The sequence below is a fragment of the Schistocerca piceifrons genome, chromosome 2 (genome assembly GCF_021461385.2).
Source record: "Schistocerca piceifrons isolate TAMUIC-IGC-003096 chromosome 2, iqSchPice1.1, whole genome shotgun sequence".
Lineage (NCBI taxonomy): Eukaryota > Metazoa > Arthropoda > Insecta > Orthoptera > Acrididae > Schistocerca > Schistocerca piceifrons.
In genome coordinates, this window is record NC_060139.1 from 95076624 (window position 1) to 95092870 (window position 16247).

At 47.5% G+C, this 16247-nt stretch overlaps 18 non-coding genes across 18 annotated transcripts; 8 read left to right on the forward strand and 10 right to left on the reverse strand.

Moving 5' to 3' along the window:
- Nucleotides 1–644: 644 nt before the first annotated feature.
- Nucleotides 645–716, reverse strand: Trnaq-uug. Its single transcript has one exon. It is a non-coding gene; the product is annotated as a tRNA-Gln (tRNA).
- A 557-nt stretch (nucleotides 717–1273) lies between these two features.
- Trnap-ugg lies at nucleotides 1274–1345 on the forward strand. The gene has a single exon. It is a non-coding gene; the product is annotated as a tRNA-Pro (tRNA).
- Nucleotides 1346–1852: 507 nt separating this feature from the next.
- Trnaq-uug lies at nucleotides 1853–1924 on the reverse strand. The gene has a single exon. It is a non-coding gene; the product is annotated as a tRNA-Gln (tRNA).
- Nucleotides 1925–2481: 557 nt separating this feature from the next.
- Trnas-uga lies at nucleotides 2482–2553 on the forward strand. The gene has a single exon. It is a non-coding gene; the product is annotated as a tRNA-Ser (tRNA).
- Nucleotides 2554–3060: 507 nt separating this feature from the next.
- On the reverse strand, nucleotides 3061–3132 carry Trnaq-uug. The gene has a single exon. It is a non-coding gene; the product is annotated as a tRNA-Gln (tRNA).
- A 557-nt stretch (nucleotides 3133–3689) lies between these two features.
- On the forward strand, nucleotides 3690–3761 carry Trnap-ugg. The gene has a single exon. It is a non-coding gene; the product is annotated as a tRNA-Pro (tRNA).
- A 507-nt stretch (nucleotides 3762–4268) lies between these two features.
- On the reverse strand, nucleotides 4269–4340 carry Trnaq-uug. The gene has a single exon. It is a non-coding gene; the product is annotated as a tRNA-Gln (tRNA).
- A 1136-nt stretch (nucleotides 4341–5476) lies between these two features.
- Nucleotides 5477–5548, reverse strand: Trnaq-uug. The gene has a single exon. It is a non-coding gene; the product is annotated as a tRNA-Gln (tRNA).
- Nucleotides 5549–6105: 557 nt separating this feature from the next.
- On the forward strand, nucleotides 6106–6177 carry Trnap-ugg. The gene has a single exon. It is a non-coding gene; the product is annotated as a tRNA-Pro (tRNA).
- Nucleotides 6178–6684: 507 nt separating this feature from the next.
- On the reverse strand, nucleotides 6685–6756 carry Trnaq-uug. Its single transcript has one exon. It is a non-coding gene; the product is annotated as a tRNA-Gln (tRNA).
- Nucleotides 6757–7313: 557 nt separating this feature from the next.
- Trnas-uga lies at nucleotides 7314–7385 on the forward strand. The gene has a single exon. It is a non-coding gene; the product is annotated as a tRNA-Ser (tRNA).
- A 507-nt stretch (nucleotides 7386–7892) lies between these two features.
- Nucleotides 7893–7964, reverse strand: Trnaq-uug. Its single transcript has one exon. It is a non-coding gene; the product is annotated as a tRNA-Gln (tRNA).
- A 557-nt stretch (nucleotides 7965–8521) lies between these two features.
- Nucleotides 8522–8593, forward strand: Trnap-ugg. Its single transcript has one exon. It is a non-coding gene; the product is annotated as a tRNA-Pro (tRNA).
- Nucleotides 8594–9100: 507 nt separating this feature from the next.
- Trnaq-uug lies at nucleotides 9101–9172 on the reverse strand. The gene has a single exon. It is a non-coding gene; the product is annotated as a tRNA-Gln (tRNA).
- A 557-nt stretch (nucleotides 9173–9729) lies between these two features.
- Trnaq-uug lies at nucleotides 9730–9801 on the forward strand. The gene has a single exon. It is a non-coding gene; the product is annotated as a tRNA-Gln (tRNA).
- A 507-nt stretch (nucleotides 9802–10308) lies between these two features.
- Trnaq-uug lies at nucleotides 10309–10380 on the reverse strand. The gene has a single exon. It is a non-coding gene; the product is annotated as a tRNA-Gln (tRNA).
- Nucleotides 10381–10937: 557 nt separating this feature from the next.
- Trnap-ugg lies at nucleotides 10938–11009 on the forward strand. Its single transcript has one exon. It is a non-coding gene; the product is annotated as a tRNA-Pro (tRNA).
- A 507-nt stretch (nucleotides 11010–11516) lies between these two features.
- On the reverse strand, nucleotides 11517–11588 carry Trnaq-uug. Its single transcript has one exon. It is a non-coding gene; the product is annotated as a tRNA-Gln (tRNA).
- Between the last annotated feature and the right edge of the window lie 4659 nt (nucleotides 11589–16247).

A 16247-nucleotide genomic window follows, 5' to 3' on the forward strand; every position in this document is an offset into this window, starting at 1 on the left:
TGCTGCAACTAGCAAGTGCGGCAAGATCTCAGTAGGTGGCGGGGTGCAGACTTGCTTACTTGTGCGGCCTGTTGGTCTAGGTGTATGATTCCTGCTTTGGGTGGAGGAGGTCCCGGGTTCAAATCCCGGACAGGCGCTACTTTTCAATTTCGCGACAACCCAGCACTACGATAAACTTTCGAGTCTCTGAAAGTAAGCCATGCAGCAGGACAAACTGCATGTCGGGCCACCGGCCCATGAGGCTCTCAGGTGCGTCTTATGGAAAGCAATCTACGTGGCAGGATTGAGCCGTCTCCGCTTACTTATATCTATACGTAAAGACTGGCACGTACAACGATTCTATCCGTTCCCCAGGAACTAGTACATCGCATGCAAGTTTGGTAAATGCATGCGCATGCAGCACCCAAGACGGTGAGATGTCTTTCCTGCGGGGAGGAACAGCTGAGGTCGTCTTCTCGCAGTTGAACCCCTTACGTCCCGTTATTAATCCTAGTAGCAAAAGCATAAGCATTTGGAGCGCTCCCCATTCACGTGTGGACTGCTATTAACATTTTGCATTTGATGATCCTAGTTAAATTTCTGCATATACAATTCCAACCACCGGCTCGTACACATTTCTAGAAACGATCGCAAAACACAGCGTCAGGTTCCACCGAGACTCGAACTCGGATCGCTGGATTCAAAGTCCAGAGTGCTAACCATTACACCATGGAACCGGATGCCTGTAGCGCTCTTAAATTCAGTGGTATCATGTAATTAAGCCGATAAGATGCGATGTTATTACACGTATGGTCCTCAGGAAGTGTTTGCGTGGCTAATGAAGCAACCAAGTATCCTGGAAGTGGAAGGAGCACTGTCGAATGTAGCGAGAATTCTTGCCAGTATTCGTACATGAAGTGATGTCGAAGGATCAGGTAATCAAAATCGCGAAACAGCCACTTTCGTATGGCGGATGCTTTGTGCTGGAAGCAGCCTAGCTATGAAAACAGCTATGGACACAGAGTACTGTCGAAAACTGCGTGCTGACACAGAACGCTACGTAGTGGGCGGATTGTTCGTGACACGATAAAATTTGCACTACACACGGTCGAAATACTGTCACACAACTCAAGCAGCTCTTTCAGCATTCACATACACTGGTGTTCAGCACAGCGCATGTTGTAGGTGTCAGATTAAGAAACCTCTTTGAGAATATGGTCCAGCTAGGATGCTGCAACTAGCAAGTGCGGCAAGATCTCAGTAGGTGGCGGGGTGCAGACTTGCTTACTTGTGCGGCCTGTTGGTCTAGGTGTATGATTCCTGCTTTGGGTGCAGGAGGTCCCGGGTTCAAATCCCGGACAGGCCCTACTTTTCACTTTCGCGACAACCCAGCACTACGATAAACTTTCGAGTCTCTGAAAGTAAGCCATGCAGCAGGACAAACTGCATGTCGGGCCACCGGCCCATGAGGCTCTCAGGTGCGTCTTATGGAAAGCAATCTACGTGGCAGGATTGAGCCGTCTCCGCTTACTTATATCTATACGTAAAGACTGGCACGTACAACGATTCTATCCGTTCCCCAGGAACTAGTACATCGCATGCAAGTTTGGTAAATGCATGCGCATGCAGCACCCAACACGGTGAGATGTCTTTCCTGCGGGGAGGAACAGCTGAGGTCGTCTTCTCGCAGTTGAACCCCTTACGTCCCGTTATTAATCCTAGTAGCAAAAGCATAAGCATTTGGAGCGCTCCCCATTCACGTGTGGACTGCTATTAACATTTTGCATTTCATGATCCTAGTTAAATTTCTGCATATACAATTCCAACCACCGGCTCGTACACATTTCTAGAAACGATCGCAAAACACAGCGTCAGGTTCCACCGAGACTCGAACTCGGATCGCTGGATTCAAAGTCCAGAGTGCTAACCATTACACCATGGAACCGGATGCCTGTAGCGCTCTTAAATTCAGTGGTATCATGTAATTAAGCCGATAAGATGCGATGTTATTACACGTATGGTCCTCAGGAAGTGTTTGCGTGGCTAATGAAGCAACCAAGTAGGCTGGAAGTGGAAGGAGCACTGTCGAATGTAGCGAAAATTCTTGCCAGTATTCGTACATGAAGTGATGTCGAAGGATCAGGTAATCAAAATCGCGAAACAGCCACTTTCGTATGGCGGATGCTTTGTGCTGGAAGCAGCCTAGCTATGAAAACAGCTGTGGACACAGAGTACTGTCGAAAACTGCGTGCTGACACAGAACGCTACGTAGTGGGCGGATTGTTCGTGACACGATAACATTTGCACTACACACGGTCGAAATACTGTCACACAACTCAAGCAGCTCTTTCAGCATTCACATACACTGGTGTTCAGCACAGCGCATGTTGTAGGTGTCAGATTAAGAAACCTCTTTGAGAATATGGTCCAGCTAGGATGCTGCAACTAGCAAGTGCGGCAAGATCTCAGTAGGTGGCGGGGTGCAGACTTGCTTACTTGTGCGGCCTGTTGGTCTAGGTGTATGATTCCTGCTTTGAGTGCAGGATGTCCCGGGTTCAAATCCCGGACAGGCCCTACTTTTCACTTTCGCGACAACCCAGCACTACGATAAACTTGCGAGTCTCTGAAAGTAAGCCATGCAGCAGGACAAACTGCATGTCGGGCCACCGGCCCATGAGGCTCTCAGGTGCGTCTTATGGAAAGCAATCTACGTGGCAGGATTGAGCCGTCTCCGCTTACTTATATCTATACGTAAAGACTGGCACGTACAACGATTCTATTCGTTCCCCAGGAACTAGTACATCGCATGCAAGTTTGGTAAATGCATGCGCATGCAGCACCCAAAACGGTGAGATGTCTTTCCTGCGGGGAGGAACAGCTGAGGTCGTCTTCTCGCAGTTGAACCCCTTACGTCCCGTTATTAATCCTAGCAGCAAAAGCATAAGCATTTGGATCGCTCCCCATTCACGTGTGAACTGCTAATAACATTTTGCATTTCATGATCCTAGTTAAATTTCTGCATATACAATTCCAACCACCGGCTCGTACACAATTCTAGAAACGATCGCAAAACACAGCGTCAGGTTCCACCGAGACTCGAACTCGGATCGCTGGATTCAAAGTCCAGAGTGCTAACCATTACACCATGGAACCGGATGCCTGTAGCGCTCTTAAATTCAGTGGTATCATGTAATTAAGCCGATAAGATGCGATGTTATTACACGTATGGTCCTCAGGAAGTGTTTGCGTGGCTAATGAAGCAACCAAGTAGGCTGGAAGTGGAAGGAGCACCTTCGAATGTAGCGAGAATTCTTGCCAGTATTCGTACATGAAGTGATGTCGAAGGATCAGGTAATCAAAATCGCGAAACAGCCACTTTCCTATGGCGGAAGCTTTGTGCTGGAAGCAGCCTAGCTATGAAAACAGCTATGGACACAGAGTACTGTCGAAAACTGCGTGCTGACACAGAACGCCACGTAGTGGGCGGATTGTTCGTGACACGATAACATTTGCACTACACACGGTCGAAATACTGTCACACAACTCAAGCAGCTCTTTCAGCATTCACATACACTGGTGTTCAGCACAGCGCATGTTGTAGGTGTCAGATTAAGAAACCTCTTTGAGAATATGGTCCAGCTAGGATGCTGCAACTAGCAAGTGCGGCAAGATCTCAGTAGGTGGCGGGGTGCAGACTTGCTTACTTGTGCGGCCTGTTGGTCTAGGGGTATGATTCCTGCTTTGGGTGCAGTAGGTCCCGGGTTCAAATCCCGGACAGGCCCTACTTTTCACTTTCGCGACAACCCAGCACTACGATAAACTTGCGAGTCTCTGAAAGTAAGCCATGCAGCAGGACAAACTGCATGTCGGGCCACCGGCCCATGAGGCTCTCAGGTGCGTCTTATGGAAAGCAATCTACGTGGCAGGATTGAGCCGTCTCCGCTTACTTATATCTATACGTAAAGACTGGCACGTACAACGATTCTATTCGTTCCCCAGGAACTAGTACATCGCATGCAAGTTTGGTAAATGCATGCGCATGCAGCACCCAAGACGGTGAGATGTCTTTCCTGCGGGGAGGAACAGCTGAGGTCGTCTTCTCGCAGTTGAACCCCTTACGTCCCGTTATTAATCCTAGTAGCAAAAGCATAAGCATTTGGAGCGCTCCCCATTCACGTGTGGACTGCTATTAACATTTTGCATTTCATGATCCTAGTTAAATTTCTGCATATACAATTCCAACCACCGGCTCGTACACATTTCTAGAAACGATCGCGAAACACAGCGTCAGGTTCCACCGAGACTCGAACTCGGATCGCTGGATTCAAAGTCCAGAGTGCTAACCATTACACCATGGAACCGGATGCCTGCAGCGCTCTTAAATTCAGTGGTATCATGTAATTAAGCCGATAAGATGCGATGTTATTACACGTATGGTCCTCAGGAAGTGTTTGCGTGGCTAATGAAGCAACCAAGTAGGCTGGAAGTGGAAGGAGCACTGTCGAATGTAGCGAGAATTCTTGCCAGTATTCGTACATGAAGTGATGTCGAAGGATCAGGTAATCAAAATCGCGAAACAGCCACTTTCGTATGGCGGATGCTTTGTGCTGGAAGCAGCCTAGCTATGAAAACAGCTATGGACACAGAGTACTGTCGAAAACTGCGTGCTGACACAGAACGATACGTAGTGGGCGGATTGTTCGTGACACGATAAAATTTGCACTACACACGGTCGAAATACTGTCACACAACTCAAGCAGCTCTTTCAGCATTCACATACACTGGTGTTCAGCACAGCGCATGTTGTAGGTGTCAGATTAAGAAACCTCTTTGAGAATATGGTCCAGCTAGGATGCTGCAACTAGCAAGTGCGGCAAGATCTCAGTAGGTGGCGGGGTGCAGACTTGCTTACTTGTGCGGCCTGTTGGTCTAGGTGTATGATTCCTGCTTTGGGTGGAGGAGGTCCCGGGTTCAAATCCCGGACAGGCGCTACTTTTCAATTTCGCGACAACCCAGCACTACGATAAACTTTCGAGTCTCTGAAAGTAAGCCATGCAGCAGGACAAACTGCATGTCGGGCCACCGGCCCATGAGGCTCTCAGGTGCGTCTTATGGAAAGCAATCTACGTGGCAGGATTGAGCCGTCTCCGCTTACTTATATCTATACGTAAAGACTGGCACGTACAACGATTCTATCCGTTCCCCAGGAACTAGTACATCGCATGCAAGTTTGGTAAATGCATGCGCATGCAGCACCCAAGACGGTGAGATGTCTTTCCTGCGGGGAGGAACAGCTGAGGTCGTCTTCTCGCAGTTGAACCCCTTACGTCCCGTTATTAATCCTAGTAGCAAAAGCATAAGCATTTGGAGCGCTCCCCATTCACGTGTGGACTGCTATTAACATTTTGCATTTGATGATCCTAGTTAAATTTCTGCATATACAATTCCAACCACCGGCTCGTACACATTTCTAGAAACGATCGCAAAACACAGCGTCAGGTTCCACCGAGACTCGAACTCGGATCGCTGGATTCAAAGTCCAGAGTGCTAACCATTACACCATGGAACCGGATGCCTGTAGCGCTCTTAAATTCAGTGGTATCATGTAATTAAGCCGATAAGATGCGATGTTATTACACGTATGGTCCTCAGGAAGTGTTTGCGTGGCTAATGAAGCAACCAAGTAGGCTGGAAGTGGAAGGAGCACTGTCGAATGTAGCGAGAATTCTTGCCAGTATTCGTACATGAAGTGATGTCGAAGGATCAGGTAATCAAAATCGCGAAACAGCCACTTTCGTATGGCGGATGCTTTGTGCTGGAAGCAGCCTAGCTATGAAAACAGCTATGGACACAGAGTACTGTCGAAAACTGCGTGCTGACACAGAACGCTACGTAGTGGGCGGATTGTTCGTGACACGATAAAATTTGCACTACACACGGTCGAAATACTGTCACACAACTCAAGCAGCTCTTTCAGCATTCACATACACTGGTGTTCAGCACAGCGCATGTTGTAGGTGTCAGATTAAGAAACCTCTTTGAGAATATGGTCCAGCTAGGATGCTGCAACTAGCAAGTGCGGCAAGATCTCAGTAGGTGGCGGGGTGCAGACTTGCTTACTTGTGCGGCCTGTTGGTCTAGGTGTATGATTCCTGCTTTGGGTGCAGGAGGTCCCGGGTTCAAATCCCGGACAGGCCCTACTTTTCACTTTCGCGACAACCCAGCACTACGATAAACTTTCGAGTCTCTGAAAGTAAGCCATGCAGCAGGACAAACTGCATGTCGGGCCACCGGCCCATGAGGCTCTCAGGTGCGTCTTATGGAAAGCAATCTACGTGGCAGGATTGAGCCGTCTCCGCTTACTTATATCTATACGTAAAGACTGGCACGTACAACGATTCTATCCGTTCCCCAGGAACTAGTACATCGCATGCAAGTTTGGTAAATGCATGCGCATGCAGCACCCAACACGGTGAGATGTCTTTCCTGCGGGGAGGAACAGCTGAGGTCGTCTTCTCGCAGTTGAACCCCTTACGTCCCGTTATTAATCCTAGTAGCAAAAGCATAAGCATTTGGAGCGCTCCCCATTCACGTGTGGACTGCTATTAACATTTTGCATTTCATGATCCTAGTTAAATTTCTGCATATACAATTCCAACCACCGGCTCGTACACATTTCTAGAAACGATCGCAAAACACAGCGTCAGGTTCCACCGAGACTCGAACTCGGATCGCTGGATTCAAAGTCCAGAGTGCTAACCATTACACCATGGAACCGGATGCCTGTAGCGCTCTTAAATTCAGTGGTATCATGTAATTAAGCCGATAAGATGCGATGTTATTACACGTATGGTCCTCAGGAAGTGTTTGCGTGGCTAATGAAGCAACCAAGTAGGCTGGAAGTGGAAGGAGCACTGTCGAATGTAGCGAGAATTCTTGCCAGTATTCGTACATGAAGTGATGTCGAAGGATCAGGTAATCAAAATCGCGAAACAGCCACTTTCGTATGGCGGATGCTTTGTGCTGGAAGCAGCCTAGCTATGAAAACAGCTGTGGACACAGAGTACTGTCGAAAACTGCGTGCTGACACAGAACGCTACGTAGTGGGCGGATTGTTCGTGACACGATAACATTTGCACTACACACGGTCGAAATACTGTCACACAACTCAAGCAGCTCTTTCAGCATTCACATACACTGGTGTTCAGCACAGCGCATGTTGTAGGTGTCAGATTAAGAAACCTCTTTGAGAATATGGTCCAGCTAGGATGCTGCAACTAGCAAGTGCGGCAAGATCTCAGTAGGTGGCGGGGTGCAGACTTGCTTACTTGTGCGGCCTGTTGGTCTAGGTGTATGATTCCTGCTTTGAGTGCAGGATGTCCCGGGTTCAAATCCCGGACAGGCCCTACTTTTCACTTTCGCGACAACCCAGCACTACGATAAACTTGCGAGTCTCTGAAAGTAAGCCATGCAGCAGGACAAACTGCATGTCGGGCCACCGGCCCATGAGGCTCTCAGGTGCGTCTTATGGAAAGCAATCTACGTGGCAGGATTGAGCCGTCTCCGCTTACTTATATCTATACGTAAAGACTGGCACGTACAACGATTCTATTCGTTCCCCAGGAACTAGTACATCGCATGCAAGTTTGGTAAATGCATGCGCATGCAGCACCCAAAACGGTGAGATGTCTTTCCTGCGGGGAGGAACAGCTGAGGTCGTCTTCTCGCAGTTGAACCCCTTACGTCCCGTTATTAATCCTAGCAGCAAAAGCATAAGCATTTGGAGCGCTCCCCATTCACGTGTGAACTGCTAATAACATTTTGCATTTCATGATCCTAGTTAAATTTCTGCATATACAATTCCAACCACCGGCTCGTACACAATTCTAGAAACGATCGCAAAACACAGCGTCAGGTTCCACCGAGACTCGAACTCGGATCGCTGGATTCAAAGTCCAGAGTGCTAACCATTACACCATGGAACCGGATGCCTGTAGCGCTCTTAAATTCAGTGGTATCATGTAATTAAGCCGATAAGATGCGATGTTATTACACGTATGGTCCTCAGGAAGTGTTTGCGTGGCTAATGAAGCAACCAAGTAGGCTGGAAGTGGAAGGAGCACCTTCGAATGTAGCGAGAATTCTTGCCAGTATTCGTACATGAAGTGATGTCGAAGGATCAGGTAATCAAAATCGCGAAACAGCCACTTTCCTATGGCGGAAGCTTTGTGCTGGAAGCAGCCTAGCTATGAAAACAGCTATGGACACAGAGTACTGTCGAAAACTGCGTGCTGACACAGAACGCCACGTAGTGGGCGGATTGTTCGTGACACGATAACATTTGCACTACACACGGTCGAAATACTGTCACACAACTCAAGCAGCTCTTTCAGCATTCACATACACTGGTGTTCAGCACAGCGCATGTTGTAGGTGTCAGATTAAGAAACCTCTTTGAGAATATGGTCCAGCTAGGATGCTGCAACTAGCAAGTGCGGCAAGATCTCAGTAGGTGGCGGGGTGCAGACTTGCTTACTTGTGCGGCCTGTTGGTCTAGGGGTATGATTCCTGCTTTGGGTGCAGTAGGTCCCGGGTTCAAATCCCGGACAGGCCCTACTTTTCACTTTCGCGACAACCCAGCACTACGATAAACTTGCGAGTCTCTGAAAGTAAGCCATGCAGCAGGACAAACTGCATGTCGGGCCACCGGCCCATGAGGCTCTCAGGTGCGTCTTATGGAAAGCAATCTACGTGGCAGGATTGAGCCGTCTCCGCTTACTTATATCTATACGTAAAGACTGGCACGTACAACGATTCTATTCGTTCCCCAGGAACTAGTACATCGCATGCAAGTTTGGTAAATGCATGCGCATGCAGCACCCAAGACGGTGAGATGTCTTTCCTGCGGGGAGGAACAGCTGAGGTCGTCTTCTCGCTGTTGAACCCCTTACGTCCCGTTATTAATCCTAGTAGCAAAAGCATAAGCATTTGGAGCGCTCCCCATTCACGTGTGAACTGCTATTAACATTTTGCATTTCATGATCCTAGTTAAATTTCTGCATATACAATTCCAACCACCGGCTCGTACACATTTCTAGAAACGATCGCAAAACACAGCGTCAGGTTCCACCGAGACTCGAACTCGGATGGCTGGATTCAAAGTCCAGAGTGCTAACCATTACACCAAGGAACCGGATGCCTGTAGCGCTCTTAAATTCAGTGGTATCATGTAATTAAGCCGATAAGATGCGATGTTATTACACGTATGGTCCTCAGGAAGTGTTTGCGTGGCTAATGAAGCAACCAAGTAGGTTGGAAGTGGAAAGAGCACCTTCGAATGTAGCGAGAATTCTTGCCAGTATTCGTACATGAAGTGATGTCGAAGGATCAGGTAATCAAAATCGCGAAACAGCCACTTTCCTATGGCGGAAGCTTTGTGCTGGAAGCAGCCTAGCTATGAAAACAGCTATGGACACAGAGTACTGTCGAAAACTGCGTGCTGACACAGAACGCCACGTAGTGGGCGGATTGTTCGTGACACGATAACATTTGCACTACACACGGTCGAAATACTGTCACACAACTCAAGCAGCTCTTTCAGCATTCACATACACTGGTGTTCAGCACAGCGCATGTTGTAGGTGTCAGATTAAGAAACCTCTTTGAGAATATGGTCCAGCTAGGATGCTGCAACTAGCAAGTGCGGCAAGATCTCAGTAGGTGGCGGGGTGCAGACTTGCTTACTTGTGCGGCCTGTTGGTCTAGGGGTATGATTCCTGCTTTTGGTGCAGGAGGTCCCGGGTTCAAATCCCGGACAGGCCCTAATTTTCACTTTCGCGACAACCCAGCACTACGATAAACTTGCGAGTCTCTGAAAGTAAGCCATGCAGCAGGACAAACTGCATGTCGGGCCACCGGCCCATGAGGCTCTCAGGTGCGTCTTATGGAAAGCAATCTACGTGGCAGGATTGAGCCGTCTCCGCTTACTTATATCTATACGTAAAGACTGGCACGTACAACGATTCTATTCGTTCCCCAGGAACTAGTACATCGCATGCAAGTTTGGTAAATGCATGCGCATGCAGCACCCAAGACGGTGAGATGTCTTTCCTGCGGGGAGGAACAGCTGAGGTCGTCTTCTCGCTGTTGAACCCCTTACGTCCCGTTATTAATCCTAGTAGCAAAAGCATAAGCATTTGGAGCGCTCCCCATTCACGTGTGAACTGCTATTAACATTTTGCATTTCATGATCCTAGTTAAATTTCTGCATATACAATTCCAACCACCGGCTCGTACACATTTCTAGAAACGATCGCAAAACACAGCGTCAGGTTCCACCGAGACTCGAACTCGGATGGCTGGATTCAAAGTCCAGAGTGCTAACCACTACACCATGGAACCGGATGCCTGTAGCGCTCTTAAATTCAGTGGTATCATGTAATTAAGCCGATAAGATGCGATGTTATTACACGTATGGTCCTCAGGAAGTGTTTGCGTGGCTAATGAAGCAACCAAGTAGGCTGGAAGTGGAAGGAGCACCTTCGAATGTAGCGAGAATTCTTGCCAGTATTCGTACATGAAGTGATGTCGAAGGATCAGGTAATCAAAATCGCGAAACAGCCACTTTCCTATGGCGGAAGCTTTGTGCTGGAAGCAGCCTAGCTATGAAAACAGCTATGGACACAGAGTACTGTCGAAAACTGCGTGCTGACACAGAACGCCACGTAGTGGGCGGATTGTTCGTGACACGATAACATTTGCACTACACACGGTCGAAATACTGTCACACAACTCAAGCAGCTCTTTCAGCATTCACATACACTGGTGTTCAGCACAGCGCATGTTGTAGGTGTCAGATTAAGAAACCTCTTTGAGAATATGGTCCAGCTAGGATGCTGCAACTAGCAAGTGCGGCAAGATCTCAGTAGGTGGCGGGGTGCAGACTTGCTTACTTGTGCGGCCTGTTGGTCTAGGGGTATGATTCCTGCTTTGGGTGCGGGAGGTCCCGGGTTCAAATCCCGGACAGGCCCTACTTTTCACTTTCGCGACAACCCAGCACTACGATAAACTTGCGAGTCTCTGAAAGTAAGCCATGCAGCAGGACAAACTGCATGTCGGGCCACCGGCCCATGAGGCTCTCAGGTGCGTCTTATGGAAAGCAATCTACGTGGCAGGATTGAGCCGTCTCCGCTTACTTATATCTATACGTAAAGACTGGCACGTACAACGATTCTATTCGTTCCCCAGGAACTAGTACATCGCATGCAAGTTTGGTAAATGCATGCGCATGCAGCACCCAAGACGGTGAGATGTCTTTCCTGCGGGGAGGAACAGCTGAGGTCGTCTTCTCGCTGTTGAACCCCTTACGTCCCGTTATTAATCCTAGTAGCAAAAGCATAAGCATTTGGAGCGCTCCCCATTCACGTGTGAACTGCTATTAACATTTTGCATTTCATGATCCTAGTTAAATTTCTGCATATACAATTCCAACCACCGGCTCGTACACATTTCTAGAAACGATCGCAAAACACAGCGTCAGGTTCCACCGAGACTCGAACTCGGATGGCTGGATTCAAAGTCCGGAGTGCTAACCACTACACCATGGAACCGGATGCCTGTAGCGCTCTTAAATTCAGTGGTATCATGTAATTAAGCCGATAAGATGCGATGTTATTACACGTATGGTCCTCAGGAAGTGTTTGCGTGGCTAATGAAGCAACCAAGTAGGCTGGAAGTGGAAGGAGCACCTTCGAATGTAGCGAGAATTCTTGCCAGTATTCGTACATGAAGTGATGTCGAAGGATCAGGTAATCAAAATCGCGAAACAGCCACTTTCCTATGGCGGAAGCTTTGTGCTGGAAGCAGCCTAGCTATGAAAACAGCTATGGACACAGAGTACTGTCGAAAACTGCGTGCTGACACAGAACGCCACGTAGTGGGCGGATTGTTCGTGACACGATAACATTTGCACTACACACGGTCGAAATACTGTCACACAACTCAAGCAGCTCTTTCAGCATTCACATACACTGGTGTTCAGCACAGCGCATGTTGTAGGTGTCAGATTAAGAAACCTCTTTGAGAATATGGTCCAGCTAGGATGCTGCAACTAGCAAGTGCGGCAAGATCTCAGTAGGTGGCGGGGTGCAGACTTGCTTACTTGTGCGGCCTGTTGGTCTAACGGCTTTTGCCGCATTAATTAAGTGTTATGGCTTCCCGGTTGTTTCCGCGGAAGTGTACTCTCAGTTTTCAGTTTAACAAGGCCACCAGGAATGTTCAACCAACTTCGTTGGAAATTCACGACTGGATTGTGGATACGATTGGCATTACATCGGACCAGGTACATACGGCGTATTTTGACACAGAACTTTACTGCTTTTTTGTGAAATTGTTGAACCCGGTTTTGCTAGATAAGATTTTACTTAAACATGGTGAGCAAGTGTCGTTCCGTCATAGAGATGGTTCTGTTAGCAGTGTTACTGTTTCAAATGCGGAAATTACGTATACCACAGTTCGGGTTTATAATTTACCCCCTGAAGTTGAAAACAGTTATCTCAAGGAAGCTTTGCTTGGTTATGGTACCGTTCGGTCAATTCGAAATGAACGTTGGTCTGCACAACATAAGCTGCAATGTTATAATGGTATCAGATCGGTTGAAATGCATATTAAGTCGAATATACCGTCCCATCTGGTTGTATGTGGTTATCGTGTTCATCTTACTTATGAGGGGCAAGTTGGTACGTGTTTTCTATGTAATGAAAATGGTCATGTTCGTGCTAATTGCCCTAAGCGGGTGTTTGTGCTTAAAAATGGGCTAGCACAACGCCGCAAATTAACGGTTGCCGATCTTGTGCCAGCAGCTTCCTCCACTGTCTCGTGTCAGCCTCCTGCAGTAGATTCTTCACAACAACTGACACCTTCCTCTGATGCAGGTTTTCCCCCGTTACCCACTCGCCCAGATGTATCGGCTGCTTCTACACCGATCCCGTCTGTTTCCAATAACAAACGCCGTCGTGCTAGTGATACCGGTAGCACTGATGACGAAGCTGCTGTTTCGCAGCCGGTTTGCGAATCTGACGAGAGAATTCCGGAAGCTCCCATGATTGTTTTGGATTCTGTTCCCACTGTGTCTCCTGCTTTGCCTGATGACGTCAAACCTGCTGCCACGCTGTCGGCGCAAGAGCCCCAACGTTCGGTCGAGGTGGTGTTGACATCCCTCCCGACACAGGCATCACAACATGTTGACGACACTTCGGTGCAGACAGCTGTTTGTCGGAAAATCGCTTCTAGATCTGCGCGCTCCGCTTCGGCGGATTCCAAACCGATCTCTCCACCTCCTACACTTCCAATACCTACACCTTCTGCTGCCGGTGCCGATGTTCCTGATACAGTTTTCCCCTTGCTTGCTCCTTCTTCTGATTCCTCTCGCCCTGATAATCCTTCGGATGCCTTGGTTGACGTGCCTGATCTCGAACCGCCCACTCCACCTGCTCTTGAATCTGGTGTGCATCAGATACGCCGTCGGGTGAAAGTGCCCCCCAATCTTCACGCGGTGCGAAAAAAACACAAGCATGCAAAGGATGACTCAGATTCCGTTGATTCCGGGCAATCACCCTCTGCCATGTCTGATGTTGATGATCTGGATGTAGTTGCTTCTAATGTGGTGTAATTAGAGTTCATTTTCCCTTTTTTGGTTGATGTTGCAGGCGTACACGTTTATTACCTTAAATATAAATAGCATTCAATCTGCTCTGAAGTTAGCGTCTCTGCAGCAGTTCATTTATGACTCTGCAGCTGATGTTGTTTTCCTGCAGGAAGTCTCCGTTGCACACCTGTTTGTTCCTGGCTTTCGCACTATTATAAATTTTGCGCCTGAGTTTTCCACAGGTACTGCCTTACTAATTCGTGACGGTATCCCCGTTACCGAAATTGAGCTCTTAGACTCGGGAAGGGGTATTGGTTGTCGGTTATTTGACACCACCTTGGTTAATATTTACGCCCCCTCTGGTTCCAGCAAACGGCAGGAAAGGTCTCGTTTTTATAAAGAGGATCTGATTTATCTTTTACGCAAAAATCCTGCGACTTTGATATTGGGGGGTGATTTTAATTGTGTATTACAAGCTAAGGACCAATCCCCTCATTTTAATTATTGTTTCGAGCTACATTCTCTTGTACGTCAACTACGACTACGCGATGCGTGGGAGGTTAAACACCCCACTTTAGTTAAATTTACATTTTTTACTGCCACGTCAAGTAGTCGACTGGACCGATTGTATATTTCTGATCCCCTTAGTGTTTCTGTTTTAAATGTAGATGTTATTCCAGCCAGTTTTACGGATCATTGTGCCCTTGCGGTTATAATTAATTTGGAGCGTCAGCCTCTTAAACTTTATCGGCCACTGTGGAAATTAAATGTCTCCTTGCTCGATGACCCTGACATCGAACCTCTAATACAGACGGCGTGGGACATGTGTTTACGTTCTCTGCGATACTATCCGTCTAAGCTTCACTGGTGGATCCACTGTGCGAAGCCAAAACTACGTCGCACTTTAATGTCCTACAGTTATCACAGAGCGCGAGATCTGAAACTGACTTTTGAGTATTATTATTCGGTGCTTCGCGAACTTTATGATACTTCTCGAATGACATGTGCCCACCTTTCTGAGGTTCGGAAAATTAAAGCCAAGCTCCTTAGTATTAAACGGCTTCAGATGGAAGGATTGAAGATTAAATCTAAGCCGCCGTCAACCTTAGCACATGAAATGACTTCCATGTACCATCTGTTTCGTCACCACAAGAACCGTCGACGTGTATTGATTGACGGCCTTATGGCAGCTGATGGTCGCCGGCTTACCTTACAGAATCAAATAACCCATGAACTTACCTGCTACTATGAGACCTTATATGCTGTGGCTGATTCTGATCCGCTTGATGTTGACGAGATTTTAACTGCTATCCCATCAGTTTTAACAGAGGACCATAATATGGAATTTTTAGCTCCTTTTACTGCAGACGAAATTTCAGCTTTCATTGCTTGTTCACCATCTCACAAATCTCCTGGTCCGGATGGCCTTCCTAAGGAGTTTTTTGTTCGCTTTTGGACTATTATAGGGCCTGTTTTTACGGATATAGTAAATGAAATTTTGAATGGTGGCACAATTCCAGCCGATTTCAAGAGAGGTACGGTTGTCCTGATACCGAAATCTGCTGGTTTGAAGACAGCTAGTGACTTTCGTCCTTTAACCCTTTTAAATTTTGATTATAAGACGGCTGCTAGGGCTGTTAATGCACGTCTATCCCTCTTGCTTACACCTGTGATAACTCCTTGTCAAAGCTGCTTTCCAGGGCGCTCCATCTTGACGCCTCTGGCGGGGTATCGTGATATTGTGTCGATTGTCGCTGTCACCAATATTTCCTGTGCGCTTTTATTTGTTGATTTTAGTAAGGCTTTTGATCGTGTGTCCCATTCGTTTTTAGAGCTTCTGCTGCGCCGACTCGGTTTTAATGAAAAGGCGCTGCTGGTTCTTAAGAATATGACGACTGGCATTTCTGCTAAGATTGACATTAATGGACAGCTGACGAAGGTCATTGATATTAAACGTGGCGTCCCGCAAGGTAGCCCTTTATCCATGACCCTTTATGCTCTCTCCCTTCAACCACTCCTCACACGTCTCAACTCGACACTTCGTGGTCTTACGATCTCTGGGGTTACCCTGACAGCAACAGCTTATGCTGATGATTTGGTTGTTTTGCTTCGTTCCACCGCAGAAGTGCCGCCGTTGAGAATGGAACTAGATAAATTTTCTGCGGCCTCAGGTTCTCGTATCAACCCCCGTAAAAGCAAACTTCTGAATTTGCGGGGCTTTGAACACGTGGTTGTTCCGTGGGTTACGGCTGTTGAACATCATACACATTTAGGTATCTATCTTGAACGGTGTCCTCTTCGTATGGCTGCGAAAAATTGGCAAGTGGCCATTTCCAAGCTTCAAGGTGTTTTATTCGAACACTCATGGCGTTCGATACCGATACTGCAAAAAAAGCATGTATTAGACACTTATGTTTTATGTAAAGTATATTATGTTGCTCAGTTGTTTCCGCTTCCCAGAATGCAGGGTGCAAAAATGGTCCAGCTTATTAACAGATATATTTGGCGGGGGCACATTTTTAAATTACGTTGTGATGTTCTTACGAAGCCGCGACTTGAGGGCGGCTTGTCGTTCACCGATGTCCGTGTCAAGGCTGCTGCCCTTTATGTTAAGCGCACCCTC